We start from the raw sequence: 18,561 nt of genomic DNA, 5'->3' as shown, positions 1-18,561 counted from the left end.
ATTTTTGAAAAATTTAAATTTTGTTAAAAGTTATAAACAATGAAATTTTATATGTCTTTTTGTTAAAATGACTGTATCTCAGTAATGAAAAGATAGAAATTAATGAGATTTGGTACACATTATTACCAATTGTACACACAACAATTTACTAAAAAATTTTTCAACAAAAACAACAAATTATTTATAAATAATTGATTTTGTTATAAACAATTGCATTTTTAACTAACTTCTGGAGTATGTATATTAGGGTGGGTCAAAATACAATTTTTTGGATTTTCAAAAAGGCTCAGCGATTAAAAGGTGCTAAATGGTTCGGTTAGCTTATAAGTAAAATTTCATTTCATTATTTTAACTTTAAGTGCCTCCGGATTGTGGGTTAATTTTTGAAAAAGCTGATTTTTGCCTAAAAACCACACATGCTTTGCTTAATTGATTATTATCTCATTTCATAATAAAATCTAATTCAAGAGCATGTGCCAAAAAGCTTAAGCGTGTAGATTGGGTCTGGACAAGAAAAAAATCGTATTGGAGGGGATTAATATTCGCCCCCGTTTAGTCAGGAGGGGCAATTTTCTAAAAAAAAATTATTAAAAATCAACGGTTATACCTACAACAACATGTTATACCTTTTTGTTAAGCCCAAAATCTCTTTTTTATTTTGCTTTCAAATAAAGCTGTTTTATAAAACAGTTTTTGAAAAATTAATAAATGTTCAAAATCAAAATTTTGAAAAAAATTTTATTAAATTTGCGAACTATTTTTTTTTTTTTAATTTTATGTGATTAAGTACTATTTAAGTTTTCAAAATTCAATGCTCTTATTTGTTTGTAAGCAAATAGTAGAGTAACTAAAGCAAATTATTAGGGAACCCAGCCGAACAGCTCTGATTTTGACGATTTTTTTTTTCAGACGTAGGTAATTAAAAATACTTTAAAGTCTATAGATTAAAAATTGCCGATGTTGCCGTATTGTTTTTTAAAATTAAAATTAAATTTTTTTTGAACAAAACCATTTTTTTTGCTTAAATTTCATAAAACAAATGATAGCAAAACATTCTCTAGGTAATTTAAGGAAAAAAAGTATAAAGGAGTAAGGGACAATCTTCCATCGTTAAAGCGATAAATGCAATTTTCTCACAATCTGACTTCAAACACAAAAAAAATATTTTGAAAACAACGGCAACACCTACAATATTTTAAAATACATTTTTAAAAAGCCAGAAGCTCATTCTTATCTCTTAAATTTAAATCCACTAAATTTAATAAAGAGTTTTTGAAAAAATGGTCCTCAAACTCAGAATTAAAAAAAAAAATGTTTAAAAAAAAAAATTTAAATGACTTTTTTCCAAACTTTTTGTAATAAAATATGAATTTATTTAAACAAAATTTTTGGCCATAAATATTATCAGTTGAATTCTGAAGAGGAAAAGGTAACATATATTACAGTTTAAAAAAAAAAATAAAAAAATTCTTCAATTTCAATGGGTTTTTTTGATAAAAACTGAATTTTAGCATTAAAATAATTGATTTTCTCAAAGACTTTGGTAAATAAGAACTTTAAATTTTTGCTATTTAGCTTTCAACAGTAAGGGTTATTAAATTAATAAAAAATAATTTTATATTTAGAAGTTGAACTTAAAAAAAAAAATAAGTTAAATTTTTTTCCAAAACATCTATTCAAAAAAGTTCTTCGAAAATGAATTACTTTTTAATTTTTTTCATAAACCGTAATACATATTGACATTTCCTTTTATAATTTCAAATCATAATAAATGTGGCCAAAAAAAATTGAAAAAAAAAAATGAATTTAATATTACGAAAAAGTTTTAAAAACGACATGTTAAAATTTTTTCAATAATTTTTTTTTTCAAAAATCTGAGTTGAGTTACCATTCTTTCAAAAGCCCTTAATTCAATTAACTTAATTTTAATTTTACAAATATGACTAAGCTTCTAGCTTTTTAAAAATGTACATTTAAATATTGTAGGTGTTGCCGTTGTGTTCAAATATTTTTTTTTGTGTTTGAAGTCAAGTAATAAGAAAATTGCATCTATCGCTTGAACGATGAAAGATTGTCCCTCACTCCCATATATTTTTTTTCCTTGAATTTCCTAGACAATCTTTTGGCATCAATTAATTTATGAAATTTAAGAAAAATTTTTGAAAAAAAAATTTTTTTGTTCACAAAAATCTTCAATAAAATTTAAAAAATCAAAACGGCAACATCGGCAATTTTTAATCTATAGACTTTAAAGTATTTTTAATTACCGACGTTTGAAAAAAAAGATCATCAAAATCTAAGCTGTTCGGCCGGGTTCCCTAATATTGCCAATTTTTGAGCTTTAGTTACTCCACTAAAAAACAGAAAACCGGATGCAAAAATGTTTTGTCGTTTTTGAGAAATTAAAAAAAAAAAACCAAAACTACATTTTTCTAAGACTTGTTAATTAATTTATGAAACATTATATCTTTCTTTTATTATTTTTAAGGGGATACCACGCCTCCAAGGTAGAAAATCGTAAGTTTGAATATGTTTCCTTTGCATTAACTACAATTCTACCAAGTTTCAACATTCTAGGGTATTCAGAAGTATACTTTTTAATAATTGATATTAATGCTGCCAAAATGGGCGGTTACTACGCCCCCTGAATGTAAAATTTCAATTTTTCGATTTTTTTCCTTGTATGTACTTCAAGATCCATGACCATAACAAGTTTCTATGAAAACTAGAAGTTTGCCATAATTTTTATCATATGTTAGTTAGTGTGTTAGTGAGTAAATCAGTTACTCATTTTGCGATTTTTTAAGGCCTTTTACTCAGAAACTACTAATCCTACGTAGCTGAAAGTTTTTGAGGAGCTTGATTTGGACTATGTTAACAAATAAAACGAGTGTAAAATGTTTGACATTATTGAAACAAAAGTTAGAATTGTTCGAAAAAGGCCTGAGTTTTTTCCTAAGGTTTTAGGACCAAAGTTCATAGAGAACTTGGCTGGGCAACCGGAGGCAGAAGATAAAGTCTGATTATAACCAAACTTTATATTATTGTTCTATTCACAGTTTGGCACCTTTTCATCACTGTGCCAGTAAAAAAATCAGCAAACAAAATTTCTCCATACATTTGTGACCCAGCCTAATGTATATTCGATTCGAAATTTTAGTGCAAATCATAAGAAAAAAAGTTATGGACGTTTAAACGTTGCAAAATATCATTTTTTTATTACAATGGTACGATTAAATTGTGTGAAACTAAAAATAAACGTGGGCGAAAACCATTCATCAATTGCAAAAAATCTAGCTTCGTCGAATTTTCACCAGTTTAAGATTTCTTGACTGTTAATGGATGAAAGTCTAAGAAAAAACCTTTTTTTGGCCCTAAGTTCTTATTTTTGAGGTGTTTCGGAATTTTTAAATACCGTTTTTTTTAATCGGTGTCACAAGCTCTACAAAACGTAATAGGTTTTCGCCCACGTTTATTTTTAGTTTCACACAATTTAATCGTACCTACTATTGTAAAAAAATGATATTTTGCAACGTTTAAACGTCCATAACTTTTTTTCTTATGATTTGCTCTAAAATTTTCTTTCACATAATGAAAGCTTATAAAATTTCGAATCGAATATATGGTTTTCCTACATACTCCAAAAGTTGGTAAAAAATGCAATTGTGTATAACAAAATCAATTATTTATAATTAATTTGTTGTTTTTTTGGAAATGTTTTTAGTAAATTGTTGTGTGTACATTTAAAACAGTCAAATAAGGAGAAAAAAGGGGTAAATCTCGGAATGAATGTTAGTAGAAATTTTTTTTGCTCAATATCTTCCTTTTGCCATTCTATAACATATCTCAAAAGTCTAGAAAAACCTCATTTCCGCTTGTCGCGATTTCAAGGTCAAATCGCGAAATGGAGATTTTCAAAATTAGCAAAAATAGGCTATGGTATTATATACACATATGATACATGATTTCAAGGTATTTTTTAATGTTGATTCCAAAAAATCTAAAATCAAGACAATCTGACGTCTCTGGAAAAAGTTATACCTGTTTTTCATCTGTCAACTCATATTATTATAACAGTTGCAAACTTACTGCCGAAAAACCCTTAAAAGTTATGGTAGATGACCCAAATTTTGCATGAAGATTTTAGAATCCATCATTATTAAAAATCAAAACAATCCATTACAAAAAATATATTTACCTACGAAATAATGGTATTTTTTTATGGAGGGGCAAATTTTAGGATATGCACTAAAGAAGATTTTTGTTCATCTTAGGAATAAGTGCTAATAGGCTAATTTTTTCATTTTAATCTTTGTTTGGATATTCTTTAACTACCCTCAAAAATCTAAAAAAAATCTCATGTCCGCAAGTCCTAATTTTCTTGGTTTGAAGATAAGGTGCAGATTTTAAAAAATGAATAAGAAAAGTTTAAATTTTTATATGTATACCAACATAAGCGACATGATTTAAAGGTTTTTGTTTAACACTTATTCCAACAAAACTCACAAACAAGTCAACCTGACCATCCCTGAAAAGTTAAGCACCTTATTCATGTTGATCTGACACAAATATCTGAAGTGTAGTTTTTCAATAAATAATATGGCCTTCAATACATATCTATACATTTCTATCCAATTTGTTATGGATTAATATTTCGATTTATTCAGGAGATATAAGAAAATGACAAGTCACAAGTTTTCATCAAAAATGTTTATAAAAAAAACGATTCAATAATAAAATAAAAAAATAGGTACACAAAACAGAAAAATTGAAAAAAATTGACAATGTGATAATTTAATGATATCACTAAAATAATAATTTTCTACATCCGTATAGAGGTAATGAGAAACAAAGAAGAATTTGGATAAACATATATTTATGATTGTATATATATATAATACTTTAATGACAAAATGATTGCATGACACCATTATTATTAATTTGCAGAATTGTTTCTAAATTTTAGTTTCAAAATGAATATAACATACAAATATATTATGTATGTACCTTTTACATACATAATATCATCATGCATTCATATACGAGAGTTTTTTTTTTCAAATTCAAAACAACTGAATTTCTATTGTTTTCTTTTTTAAGGTAAATTTTAACTTAATTTTTAAAATCGAGTTCATTTTTATTCAAATCAATGCTCAAATTCTATTTGAAATCAGTTGACTTTGTTTCTATGGATTTAATCGAATCTACTGTTAAATATGTGTGTGTGCAGTGCAACCACATGGGAATGCAGAGCAGAGGTAATTTAAATTCAAATGCAATTTTTGTCATTGAAAAATAAATAGACCGGAGGTATATACATTGCTTCCGAATAGAATGCATATGATATGTGTTTTTCTATATTCATTCATATAGGTAATATTTAATTGGATAGAAAATATATAAAACAAAATAATATAATAATGTCAAATATTATGTAAAAACGAAAAACATGAAAATGCCAATGGATATTTTAGTGGTCAGCTTGTGGTAGTTTGATTTTAAGTGAACAAAGACATTTCATAATTTACAAAAACTTGTTAAGACAAAAAAGACCAAATATTTTCAATCCAATCAATTTATTTCGTAAAGTAATTGTATTTTTATTTCATAACTCTACAACAAAAAAACTATCTCATCTCTGAATCTCGAGGAAGGCGCCAACAGCATTCCATTGACAGTTAATTTTTTTATTTCGATGCTAATTGATTGTCTTCGACTACTTTATGATGAAATTCGTTGAGTTTCGGAATTAAAAAAAAAATATACATACATATACCCAAGTAGGTATCAAGTATGAGTTCAACAGAATATGGTGAATGATCCACTTAAACGATTAAGATTACTGCCAATTTCAAAGTTAAATGTCTCAAGGGTTTGAGTGTTCCCTGTGGAGTTGTCAAGAAGTTTTTTTTTTTTTCTTTCTTTCATCATGTTACAACTTACATATAGTCCCTTAAGGGCTCTGTTTCATTTAAATTACATTGATTATTTCTGACGCCAGTCTTACATATGTTTGTATAAATGTGAGTTTGGTACAGACTTTGTGTGTTCCTTGACCTTGTTTTCTTGTCGAAGAAGAAAAAAATTATAAATGTCAATGAATGAGAAGTAGTTCTTGTGTTGGTATTCTGTATGATTTTTTGTTTTCAAGTTGAAGTTATATGACAGATGTGTTTTGTCTTGGAAAAAGAAATTTTAAATAACAATTAATCAATCAAGTTGTAAGAGTGAAAGATTTTATTGAGGGTGGGCTCTATGAATGAAATTGAAATGCAGTCATTTAAGATATTCCAGTCAAGACGCCAAAGCATGACATCAAACCATAAAAAATAATCTTATTATAGAAACTAGACTCATTCAAAAATATTGTTTCAAATGATGAAAAAAAAAAATCATGTGTGCTATTCACACGTGGTTGAAGTGAAACCTTAAAAATCATTTAAAAAAAATCGAAAAAAATATTACTTTTTTTTATTCCATCACTTTTTTTATATGACAACGTACAATAAATTTTATACCATCTGAAAGCTTATTGTTTCAGCTCAAAATATTTATATCGACCATTTCTATACAACATCTACAAAAAAGAGCTAGAATTTTGTTTAACCCAATTAGTTTTCATAAAAAAAGCAAAACAATCAATCTCTGTTCTCTTCTAACGCCATTAAATCCATTTTTTAAAAGACAACCTGTAATAAATTTTATATCATTATTATTTCACCTTTTATATGACGCTTCAATCATATTTCTACCATGCCTACAAAAAAAGTAAGAATTTTTTAAAGCCAACCATGTCGAAATTTCAAACTGAGATGACGGTACTTCCTCTACTGCTGGCTTGTCATCCACAGAGAAAAATAGCCCACATAAAATAGAACAAAAACAATAAGATTTCTCTATGGTTTTCATCCAAGAAGGAAACCTTATTAAAACAATCGGGTTTTCCTTATTGTTTTAAAATCTGCAAAAAAATAAAAAAAACGATGACCAGGCTGGGAATCGAACTGGAGACTTCAAATCATTAGTCGCCCACCTTACCACCTGAACCAACCTGCCATGAAAATATTGATCGCGATTTTTGTTCTAGTGCTAAGTTGCAAAAAAAATCAACTTTTCAATCAAATTTTAATAAGATTTTCTCTATAAAAATAATAAGAAATCTCCTTAAAAAAACCTTATTGATCGTTGATTTTAATAAGATTTCCTTATGAAATGTATGGACGGTAAAACAATATGGCAATTTGTTAGTTTTTAGCGGGTCATATTTTTCTCTGAGATCGGCAACAAATATTCACAGGTGTTTTGAGGTATTTTTCAAGTTTTTCAATTAAAGATTATATAACTTGTAGAGCACGTACCGTTATGTGTGATATATTAAATGAAAGGTAATATTATCAGCATGCGTATTAAAGTAAAATAAATTTGTTATGTGATCTAGATCAAAAGATATAACGTGTTTAGAAAAAGAATATCTTTTCACCGTTATCTCAGAATTTTGAATATGAAATTAATTGAAATTTTTCAAAATCATAATTTATTTAATTACCTACATATCTACTATATAAATTTCATTCATCTATTCAAGTAAAACAAAAAAGTTATGATCAATTGATTTTTCGTGTCGCTTTTTTGTTTCATCTTGTTTCAAATCACTACGATACTAAAGAAGTTTTCACTTCAAAAATCATTCTTAAGTTACAGCCCTTAATATTAATATTCTTAGTATTAATATGAAGTACTGCAGCATGGCAAATTTGAATTCTTCATTATGATTTACATGGAAAAGATTGTGTTTTTAAGTCTGGAATAATTAATTTTCTTGTACAAAATTGAACTCTCTACGTCTACAAAAAAGTTCTTATGATTTTTTTTAAACCGACGCGGAAAAATTCATAAAAAAAATTTTAGTTGAAAAAAAAAAATAAGAAATTATTGAAAAATTCTATTACGGATTTGACAGTTAAATAAAAGAATCTGTGAAACCAAACAAAAACTTAGAATACTAAAATTTTTTTTGAAAAACCTAATAATTTCGTCGAAAAATTGGACTTCAAAACGCGGCGCGGCGGTAGGTATATCAAAAAATTTTAATAAGAACTTTTTTGTAGAGCGTTAAATTTTATACAATAAAATGATTTAGTTTAGCCTTTATTTTATGAACTATTAAAAAGTTATAAGATTCTTAACGCAAAACACAATCTTTCCTATGTAAATCATATAAGAAATTGAAATTTTCCATGCGGCAGTACTTAATATTAATATTAAAGGATATAACATATAACTTTTACAGGATTTTTTTTTTCATCATTTTCAACAATATTTTTGATAGATATAACTTTGAACAGAAAAAATTTTTAGTCAGTCTATTATACATTATGGCTAAGCTACACAACGAATTTCGTAGTATATCCTTAAAAAAAAAAATCATCCGATGAAATAAGTGTGCCATTAGAGAAACAAATTTTGATAAGGTTTGGTTAAAACTAAGCTAATATAGATTTCTAACTATATCAAGTTCAAAGTTCTACTACATTACGTTAATATTTGCTTATATTTATTGAAGCACAAATCACTTTAAACATATCGCATAGAAGCAACATAAAATATTGTGTTCTCAAATAAAAATTCCATTGTACTTAATTGATTTACTACGGTCTTGAAATGAAACTTAACATAGCCTCAGATAAGATCTTATCATTTATAGACGGTGAAATCATTTTATTAACAAATTTTTCCTAACAGGAATTAAAATAACTCTGGTACAGTTTCTAGTTTTAATGAACTTAAAATTTCAATTCAATTCAATGCCATTTAAAAATAGCTACACAAGGTACACACAACTTTGCACCTGAAAAATCAACAATGTACATCATTATTTGATAGTCAAACAATTGACACAGTTTTTATATATTTTTATCATATGTCTAAAGTATAAGTCATTATTTTTTAACGCATTTTAAAATAACTTAAAGCATTACATTTTATATTAATTCCCATTTTTTTTTTATCACATTAAAAAAAATTTTGGCTCCCAAAATAAAATACACCCTAATGACCCCATACCAAATTCAATAATCTTATTTATTTTAATTAATTATACAGCAACAAAAAAAAAAATGTCAATATAGTATTCAAACTTCAAATGCGGCAAATCAAAATGATAAAATCTTATAAAGAATGGAAATATAAAAGTAATAAAAATGTTCGGTTATCAACAATTTGACAAAATAGGTTTATTTTATTAATTTTTTTTTTTTTAGCATTATACGAGTTCATAGTTGGCAACAAAAAAAGAAATAAAAATATGTATCTTATGTCGTCTGTGCAAAAAATATTTCCATAACAAAGTATTGAAATGTTATCAATATATTTTATTAGCATGACGAAAATTGTGAACCTGGTTTAGAAACTGACTGAATTTATTTAAACACGTGAAAACATATAAAAAAAAAAGAAAATATACAAAACTGGAACTCGATCTTAAAACACTTGTGTGTATAAATTTATTTTATATTTGATTAAAATCGAATCAATCAATATAGACTGCTTTTGTTTGTAACATTGGCAAGGAAAGAATATACAAAAAAAATAAAAGAATAAATTACCACATGTTTTTGAGACACATTAAATGATAACAATCACAATGATGGTAAAATAATAGACCAACTACTAAGCTAATTAAGTTATCTTTCTTTCGTTTTCAAATAAATCTGTCCTGCGTTTTTGGAGCTTTTAATAATGTAAATATGGTAATATGAAAGAGAGTAAAAGGCGAAATTTACAAAGCCTTAGAGCAGGGGCGTACACTCCCTTGGAGCAAGCGGGGCGGTGCCCCGGGGCCCCCGACCGACCCCAGGGCCCCCACTGGAGACAATGCAGAGAAAGAAACTGTTAGCATAAATTGAGTTACGAAGTAACCAGGGAGACAAATTATGTCATTCAGTGTAATGTATAATGCATTAGTAGCCACACAATACATATATGTATATTGATTTTAAAAAAAGGTTACCCCAGGGGCCCCAAAAAAAATAAACTGCTTTTTTAAAAGAAAAATTATAATTTTATCTTAGGGCCCCAAAAAATATTACTTGAAAAATCTTTTCCACCACAAATAATACATTAGGGGCCCCAAAAAAGCAAAAAAATATTATTTGAGGATCCTCAAAAGTGGTTCAAAACAATCAAATGGAAAATTAAATATAAATTCAGGGGCACCAACATAAATACATCAGGGCCCAAAATAAAAACATTATGTTATTGGTGGCATTCCGAATATTACTTCAGAACAGAGGCCCCAATACCTATTAATTTTTTTTTGTAACCAAGGGGCCCCCAAATATCAAAGGGGCCCCAAAATTTAGTCTTACCCTGGGGCCCCGGCGACTCAACGTACGCCACTGCCTTAGAGCCCCCGCACTAGAGTGACCGCAACTCCCATAGAAAAAATTTTTTGTCGAATTTTTTTCGGGGGAACCCCATAAAATGTTCCGCCTTTGCAGATTTTTAGATAGCCAAAATTTCAGCTCGATTGGATAACTCTAAATGGTGCCGAAACTCGCTAAAAGTATCAAAAATCTAGCTCTAGCTCCCAAACAGATCGGGTTATTTTCACTTTTTATATATTTAATTAAAGGTAGTGTTGTTACACATAATTCAGATGCTTAATTTGTTTAGTTTTACTAAAAAAGAAAAATATTGTCATCAATTTAAATTTTCAGTACTTACCACAAAAAGAGCTGAAAAAAACTTCTCGATTTAAAATTAAACTTTTTTTTAACTGTTTTATTCTGCGGATAGGGATAGAATGGATGTTTCTCTATCTCTGGGCCCTCGGGTAGCAAAAGTATGAGGTATAGTCGTGGGGTGAAAGAGCTATTAACAATGAAACTTTCTATGTTATTGGATCGATGTAAGGCATCTGATAGAAATGCTTCTCGCATAATTATAGCTACAATAGAAGCGCTAGGGAAAAATCCAATTGACTTTGTAGTTTCAAAATCAAACTTACATTCAACAAGAAAAAACTTTTGCTTGGTTTAATGCCCCAAGAGCTTATCTGGCTCCTAAACAAGATCTTGATCTTTTGCGTAATTGCATTGAATAACGCAAGATAGACAAAGATATTTCAGAGCAGGCAGGTCTGGCGTTCTTTGACCTTACTTTACCAGATGGCGAACAAAATTAGAAACGGCCAACATAATTTTGAAAACCAGTGAAACGGAAACCAACAGAATAGTAAATCCAAAGCTACAGACACATGAAGATGAACAATTTGTCACAGCAGGGTTAAAAAATATTGTGAACAAAGAAACATTGAACTTTTTCAGCCGATTGAAAATAGACACAAGTTTTCTCAAAGAACCTCCAAATCTTTGGCCCGAAAACCCGCATTTTAAAGAAGGCTTTAAAAAAGTGCAATCACTTAAAGTCGTAAATGACATCACAGAAAGAGGAGTCAAATTAATAACGGATTTTAATAACCTTTTAACTAAAGATGAGGAACAAAAACAATATGTACTTCAAGTAGTCAGTGAGTGCCGAAAATTGTATCCTGATGCTTCCAAAACTACTTTGTAAATCTGTTGATTAAATTTTTTTAGTATTTACTTCATTAATCTTATATATAAAAATGAGTTCGTTAACTGTGTGTGGCCGATAAACTCGCTTTTGGCTGGTCCGATTTTGGTAATTTTTTTTTTATTTGAATGGTATTAATAAGTAGATGGTTTGTATAAAAAAAAAATAATACCTTTTCTCGCATCTTTACACAACTGTCAATATGAACGAGTGAAGAAACACTCTCTCTTTTTAAAAATTTTAACTTAGCTTAATTTGTAAAAAAAATTATTAAGACAGGCTTTCAAAATAATTATTATTGTTTATAGTCTGATTTTGAATATTGTGATGCCTGTCAAGGTTTGAATTAGCTTGAAGCAGAAACTCATAGGGATCCAACGCTTTCTGGTGCATTGGTTGCTCTAATCTAATCAAAAAAGGATAACGTGATATTCTTAATTTTAGGGCAAGGACCCAGTCTAGCATAGATATAGAAGCTTCGAGCCTCGAGCCCGGATAATTACCAGACCGGTCCAATACTTATTTTTTTGTACCGAGGAATAACGTGGCATGCGCTTAACTTTATGGCAAGGATCGCAACTTGCATAAACATAGAAGCTCTGATCCTTTCTCTGCCACCGGGTACAAAGGGGTTAAGTCGTAAATGATAGTTTGCAAAAAAAAAATGCGATTGAAGTTGAGGTAATGTATGAAAATCGATGAATTTTTGAGCATTGATCCTCTTATTTTTATAGGAAAGATTTGCTCTAAATTTATGTTTTTAAAACCAAATAAAAGAGAAAAAAGAGATTATTCTTATTTCATCAAAACCCGAAAATGCAATTTTGTGACTTGACCCCTTTGTACCCGGCGGCAAAGAATTATTGGCTGTTCTGCTATTTAAGTGCTGTTCTGCTATTTCAGTTAAAGGCTCCAGACCAACACAAAAATGAGCTTGGGAACGTTTTGATTCTACGATTTCAGAATAGGCTCGAGGCTCGAAGCTTCTATACCTATGCAAGACTGGGTCCTTGCCATAAAGTTAAGAATGTCACGTTATTCCTTGAAATACAAATTTAAGTATTGCACCGGTCTCATAATTCTCCCGGCATGAATTCCATAGGAAACGTCTTTTGGGGCTTATCCCTTTTTGTACGTTATTTTGTATCAAAAAGTATGAATTCTTTGACTTTTTTTAAGGCAATCCTTATCAACATGATAAGCGCAGGTAAATGGGACAGAAAAAAAGTTCAAGACATTTAGACAAAAACCAAAAATTTTATTTTTTTGCTTGGGCCTAATAATATGGCAAGGCTTTTTGATACACACCATTTTTTGTTTTTGCATCTTTGATATATGTAAATATAGCATATGGTTTTCTTACTCGCTAACAGCCAACATATATGTAGTTGACAATGGGAAAAAACAGGATTCACTAAATTAATACCACATATTTTTAAAGATAGACCTTATTTATGGTTATAGCAAATGCCAATGTTACAGAAAATTGAAGACGCTTAAATTCAAATGGGAAAACTGACAGAATCATTGGACCTTGAGAAATCAACACATCTTCGCCTTTGAATTTTCCACAAAAAATGGTAGCTTCAATTAGCCATTAACTTCTTCAAGACAAGTCTTGTACATTGCAAAGTTTAGGTTGCTGTATGTTCTGAAGCATTATAATGGGCGCTACTACTTTCCGCGCTAGATGATGTGGCGGCAGTCCTGGTATATCCAATGAATTCAAAAATTTCGTTTGGTAATTTAATACAATGCTTTCATTTGTGATAGGGTCAACCGATTTGTTGGCAAAAAAATTGTGTGTTTATATCGTTAAAAATTGTTGCATTGATTTCAGAAACATTTTTTTTGTACCAGCCATTATTGCACGTTACTAAGCCAAGCATGATTTTTGTAATTTGTCTTTATACTTGGAAATACACTTTGAATCAATTCATTTTCTGAATTTACATTACAGTTAAAATTGCTTTGAAGTGTGATTCGGCCTTCAGAATCAAGTGCCATTATTCCATTAACAATGTCCAATAACTGCTTAGATTACAATATTGGTTAATGTTCATTACAATAAACAAGTTTTTTTTCGGTTTAAATTTATTTTTAAATAGGTTCTATTTTTTTAAAAGTGCACTCAGCGAAGCGGGTGGGGTTAGCTAGTTATGTATAAGAAATGTAACACGATGTTATTTTTTGTTTTGTTTTTTAGGCCGTGTGTGAATTGCGTAAAATAGTTCACATAGTGTAAAATATTTGACACTGTTGAGGTGAATAAAAAATTTTCAGCTGTTAAAAATTTATTGGGCTCTGGGACCTGGTTAAATTTGAGTTAAATTTTGCAGATGGTTTTGTTTTGTTTTTTATTAAAAAGGAGTTTCATAGCAGAAAAGCGGCAGAGAAAAATATTAAACAATAAGCCATACAGCTGAAATTTTTTTGTTCACCTCAATAGTGTCAAAAATTTTACACAGTGTTAACTATTTAACGCAATTCACACACAGCCTTAGAATTCTGTTAAATGTTTTGTTTTTTTAAATAAAACAGTTTAAAAAAAAAGTTTCATTTTAAATCGAGTTTGCACTTCAGCTCTTTTTGAGGTAAGTACTGAAAATTTAAATTGATGACAAAATTTTTCTTTTTTGGTAAAACTAAACAAATTTAGCATCTGAATTATGTGTAGCAACACTACCTTTAATTAAATATATAAAAAGTGAAAATAACCCGATCTGTTTGGGAGCTAGAGCTAATTTTCTTCGAAAAACAGTGAAAAAACAGAGTCGGCACCATTTAGAGTTATCCAATCGAGCTGAAATTTTGGCTATCTAAAAATCTGCAAAGGCGGAACATTTTATGGGGTTCCCCCGACCAAATTTCGAAAATCGATTTCTTGCGGTCACTCTACCCCGCACACTACAGAGGTTCTATTGGCTGATAGTTAAATCGGGTTGGGTCTACTTGTGTACGTGCAGTCAGCACACTAAAAAGCGGCTTGATAGGAAATATATTAGTTTGAAGGCAATTGTCAACAAAAAAATCTTTTTTTTTGATCATTCAAACTTTTTTATCGGTCGATATTAAATCGTTGTAGTGTTTGCACTCTCATATATTTTATTACTGATCAAGAGCCTGACTTAACTATCGGGCGATAGAAAGTCTGTAGGGGGCCTAGAAATGATTAATAATTACATAGTTTACAAAAGAAGTTCAGCAGAATCTCAGAGAATAGTGAATTTCATTCAGATGAATCAATCGAAATAGTATTTGAAACAAGATATAAAAATGATGTAATTAGGTATATTTTAGTGATGGGAACTATCGAATAAAAACTATCAAACTATCGATACCTAGTTGTAAAATATTCATTCATTCGATAGTTTAAATCATTCATTAATTCATTCATTTAGTTACTATTTTAATTCGAATAGTTTTTTCATTCGATAATTTTTTCATTCGAATATTTTTTTTTATTCGATAGTTTTTTTATTCGAATAGTTTTTTTATTCGATAGTTTTTTCATTCGAATAGTTTTTTCATTCGATATTTTTTTCATTCGAATATTTTTTTCATTCGATAGTTTTTTCATTCGAATAGTTTTTTCATTCGATAATTTTTTCATTCGAATATTTTTTTTATTCGATAGTTTTTTCATACGAATAGTTTTTTCATTCGATAATTTTTTCATTCGAATATTTTTTTTATTCGATAGTTTTTTCATTCGAATAGTTTTTTCATTCGATAATTTTTTCATTCGAATATTTTTTTTATTCGATAGTTTTTTCATTCGAATAGTTTTTTCATTCGATAATTTTTTCATTCGAATATTTTTGTTATTCGATAGTTTTTTCATTCGAATAGTTTTTTCATTCGATAATTTTTTCATTCGAATATTTTTTTTATTCGATAATTTTTTCATTCGAATATTTTTTTTATTCGATAGTTTTTTCATTCGAATAGTTTTTTCATTCGATAATTTTTTCATTCGAATATTTTTTTTATTCGATAGTTTTTTCATTCGATAATTTTTTTCATTCGAATATTTTTTTTTTTCGATAATTTTTTCATTCGAATAGTTTTTTCATTCGATAGTTTTTTCATTCGAATAATTTTATTCGATAGTTTTATTCGATAGTTTTTATTCGAATAAATAAATGAATGAACTATTCGATAGTTCAAATCATTCGATAGTTCCCATCACTAGTATAATTTCTACAAAATTTTCTCCTGTCTTTGTAGTACCTAATCCAAAATTATAAATATTTTGCTTCTCCTTGATGAAATGTCAATTTGACATACCTTGTAACGAATTAAATGTATACCAAACCAACCTTATCTTCAAACAACGAACCTTTAAAAAATCAAGTTCAACGATTCTTTTCTTACAATCATTATTTTAAAGAAACCCTTGTTAAAGGCGTGTTAAAAAAAACGAACGTGTTCTTTGCACAACATTTGATAAATTCCCACCTGTACCCTTATACAATGCACATTTGTGCGTGCATTGAACTTTTCTTATAATAATTCTACTGGTACTTTTAAACACGTCCATCAAATAACGTGATGTATCCCTAAGGCCCCATATAATTAGATAAATCTTTAAAATTAAGCGTGCAGGGCGGACATTCACTTTTGGTTTTTTTTCCTTTTTTTTTTGTTCCAACTTTTCACTTCCTTCATCCTAAGACCTTATAATTTAAACGAAAAAGGATTGATAAATATTTAATTAAAATACTTATTCCACCAAATAATAATATGACGTATAATATTTTGTTTAAATGAAAACTCCCAAAGAAATTTGGCACAACTCCCCCAAGGAGATACGGTCGCACCCATATTTTCAAAGGAAAGAGAAAAAACTTAAAAAAAATAGACGCATTTATTTACATTGACACCCAAAATGTATTTCAAAGTAGGCCGCAGACAAGTTGACCTCCTCCTCTGTCTCATGCCACAAATTTGAATGCCCATTAAATTTAACCCCAAGCTAAAATAACCACCTACATGCAGAGTGTGGTGTCTATATATGCCACCCTTGTGCTCTGATAGAAACTGATACCGTCAAAACAAATAACGAGAAAAACTGTCTCTCAAAGGACATTATGTATGGCTTCAAGTACACAAAATATGTACACAAACACACATATAAATACATACAAATAAAGAGATATATAAATATTTATACTATATTCAAGCAAAAAAGGATATCCTTTTTCTTATGGCTTAGCTTTTCGTCGTCGTCATCGTTGTTTTTTGTTATCTTCATTATATTCATATAGGCCTATTTTCACTTTCACATAACCTGACCAAGCACGTTATGAACAACGACAGAATTAAAGTTTTTAAAAACAAGGTCACACAACTCGTTATTCGCCCAAAGCATCAACGAAGGCAAATTAATGGAGTTAAAAAAATAATATTGGTCTTGTTGATTCCTTCTGTTGTAGAATTTGGTTTTAGCTCAAATATTTAGACAGGAGGCATTTTTGAAACTTATTAAAGCCTTTAAATATTAAATTTTGAAAAAAGTGGTTGTTTGTAAATTCGGTTGAAGGACGATAATTTTACGTGATAATGTCATAGGTTATGTAAAAAGAAGAAAAAGGATTTATTGTAAACAATAGTTTTTCATGAAAAAAAAAAAACAAAAAAAAATTAAACTTTTCTTCTTCCATCGACCTAATGTCCATATTTTTATATAACAGCCTATAATAAATTTTATATCATTTAATGGCTTATTATTTCAGCTTTAATAATATGCCTCAATCATATTTGTACGAAGTCTACAAAAAAAGTTTAAAGCCAACCTTTTCGAAGTGAGATTACGGTACTTCTTATTCTTACACTGGTGGTTGTTTATAATAGGCAACATTACTCCACATGTATCTTGTGATAATTTGTAGCTTGTAGTCTGTACCCTTATGTGTGATATATCAAATGAAAGGTAATATTATTTTTATGCGAAATAAAGTTAAATCAAATTTCTATGAGCCCTAGGTCAAAAGATGCAACGTGATTAAATATAAAATAACATAATTTTACCATTATCTCAAAATTGTGAATACGAAATTCATTGAAATTGTGTATAATTATGAATTAAACTTGTTTATTTATTAAAGAAAAAAAGATATAAATAAAAACCAGTTGAAAACGGTCAAAAAATCTGGATAAACCAAACCTTGTTTTTCCCGTTATTTGGTTAAAATCATTTTAGAAATTCAATTTTTAATACACGCATTGCGCATCAGTAATACCTATTAGTTTTGTAAGTTTGAGATTTTTTTAATCCTTAAAAAAAAATTAATAAAAATAATAAAACCGAAAAAAAGGCTAAAAAAGTAATTTTTTTTTCAAAAAATTCATATTTTGAAATCAAAAACTTTAAATAAAAAATATAACATCTTTCAAATTGTCAAAAAAACATTTTCCCTTTATATAATTCCGTTGTGTCTTTCATAGCTTAGTTTTGAAATTTTCTTATAACATTCTTGTATTAAAAATTAAATTAATCTATTGATTAAAAAAGAAATTCATCTCTTTTTACCCCGATTTACCCTATTTTATGATTGAATTTTTGAAAAATTCGTAATTTTTTTATTCATCTTTAGGTTATTACCTTTCAAATAAGCTTTAAAAGATTTTTGTATCTCTAATAGTTTATTTTTAATTTTTAATTGCAATTTATGCCACACTGCTAAAAATTTCAGGCGGAACGGGAGAAAATGGCTTAGCTTTTTCGTGGATGCTGCCATGGTCCATCAATTTACAAGACGTTATCACGTCAAAATGTGTATATCTGATCTATTAATTGTTTGTTATTTGTGGTTTACTTAAAGGGTCACTCTGGTGTATGTGTAACTTTTTTTCTTGATTGAGATTTTATTAACGTTATCTTTGGCTCAATGAATTTTTTATTTTTATATTTCAAATTGTTGGGGAATCTATTGTTTTTTTATATAAACGGTAAAAATATAGTCTCCCATCAAAGATGTT

The 18,561-nt window shown here is 28.5% G+C and overlaps 1 protein-coding gene across 11 annotated transcripts in view; it reads right to left on the bottom strand.

The window, feature by feature from the left end:
* The window catches only part of LOC129911833 (blood vessel epicardial substance), a 237,852-nt gene that overhangs the window by 108,246 nt on the left and 111,045 nt on the right, over positions 1–18,561 (bottom strand). The window lies entirely within an intron of this gene.

The sequence above is a fragment of the Episyrphus balteatus genome, chromosome 2 (assembly GCF_945859705.1).
Source record: "Episyrphus balteatus chromosome 2, idEpiBalt1.1, whole genome shotgun sequence".
In the NCBI taxonomy this organism is placed as follows: Eukaryota; Metazoa; Arthropoda; class Insecta; order Diptera; family Syrphidae; genus Episyrphus; species Episyrphus balteatus.
The sequence above is the reverse complement of the archived record's forward strand: the minus strand, read 5'-3'. Positions and strand labels throughout refer to the sequence as shown.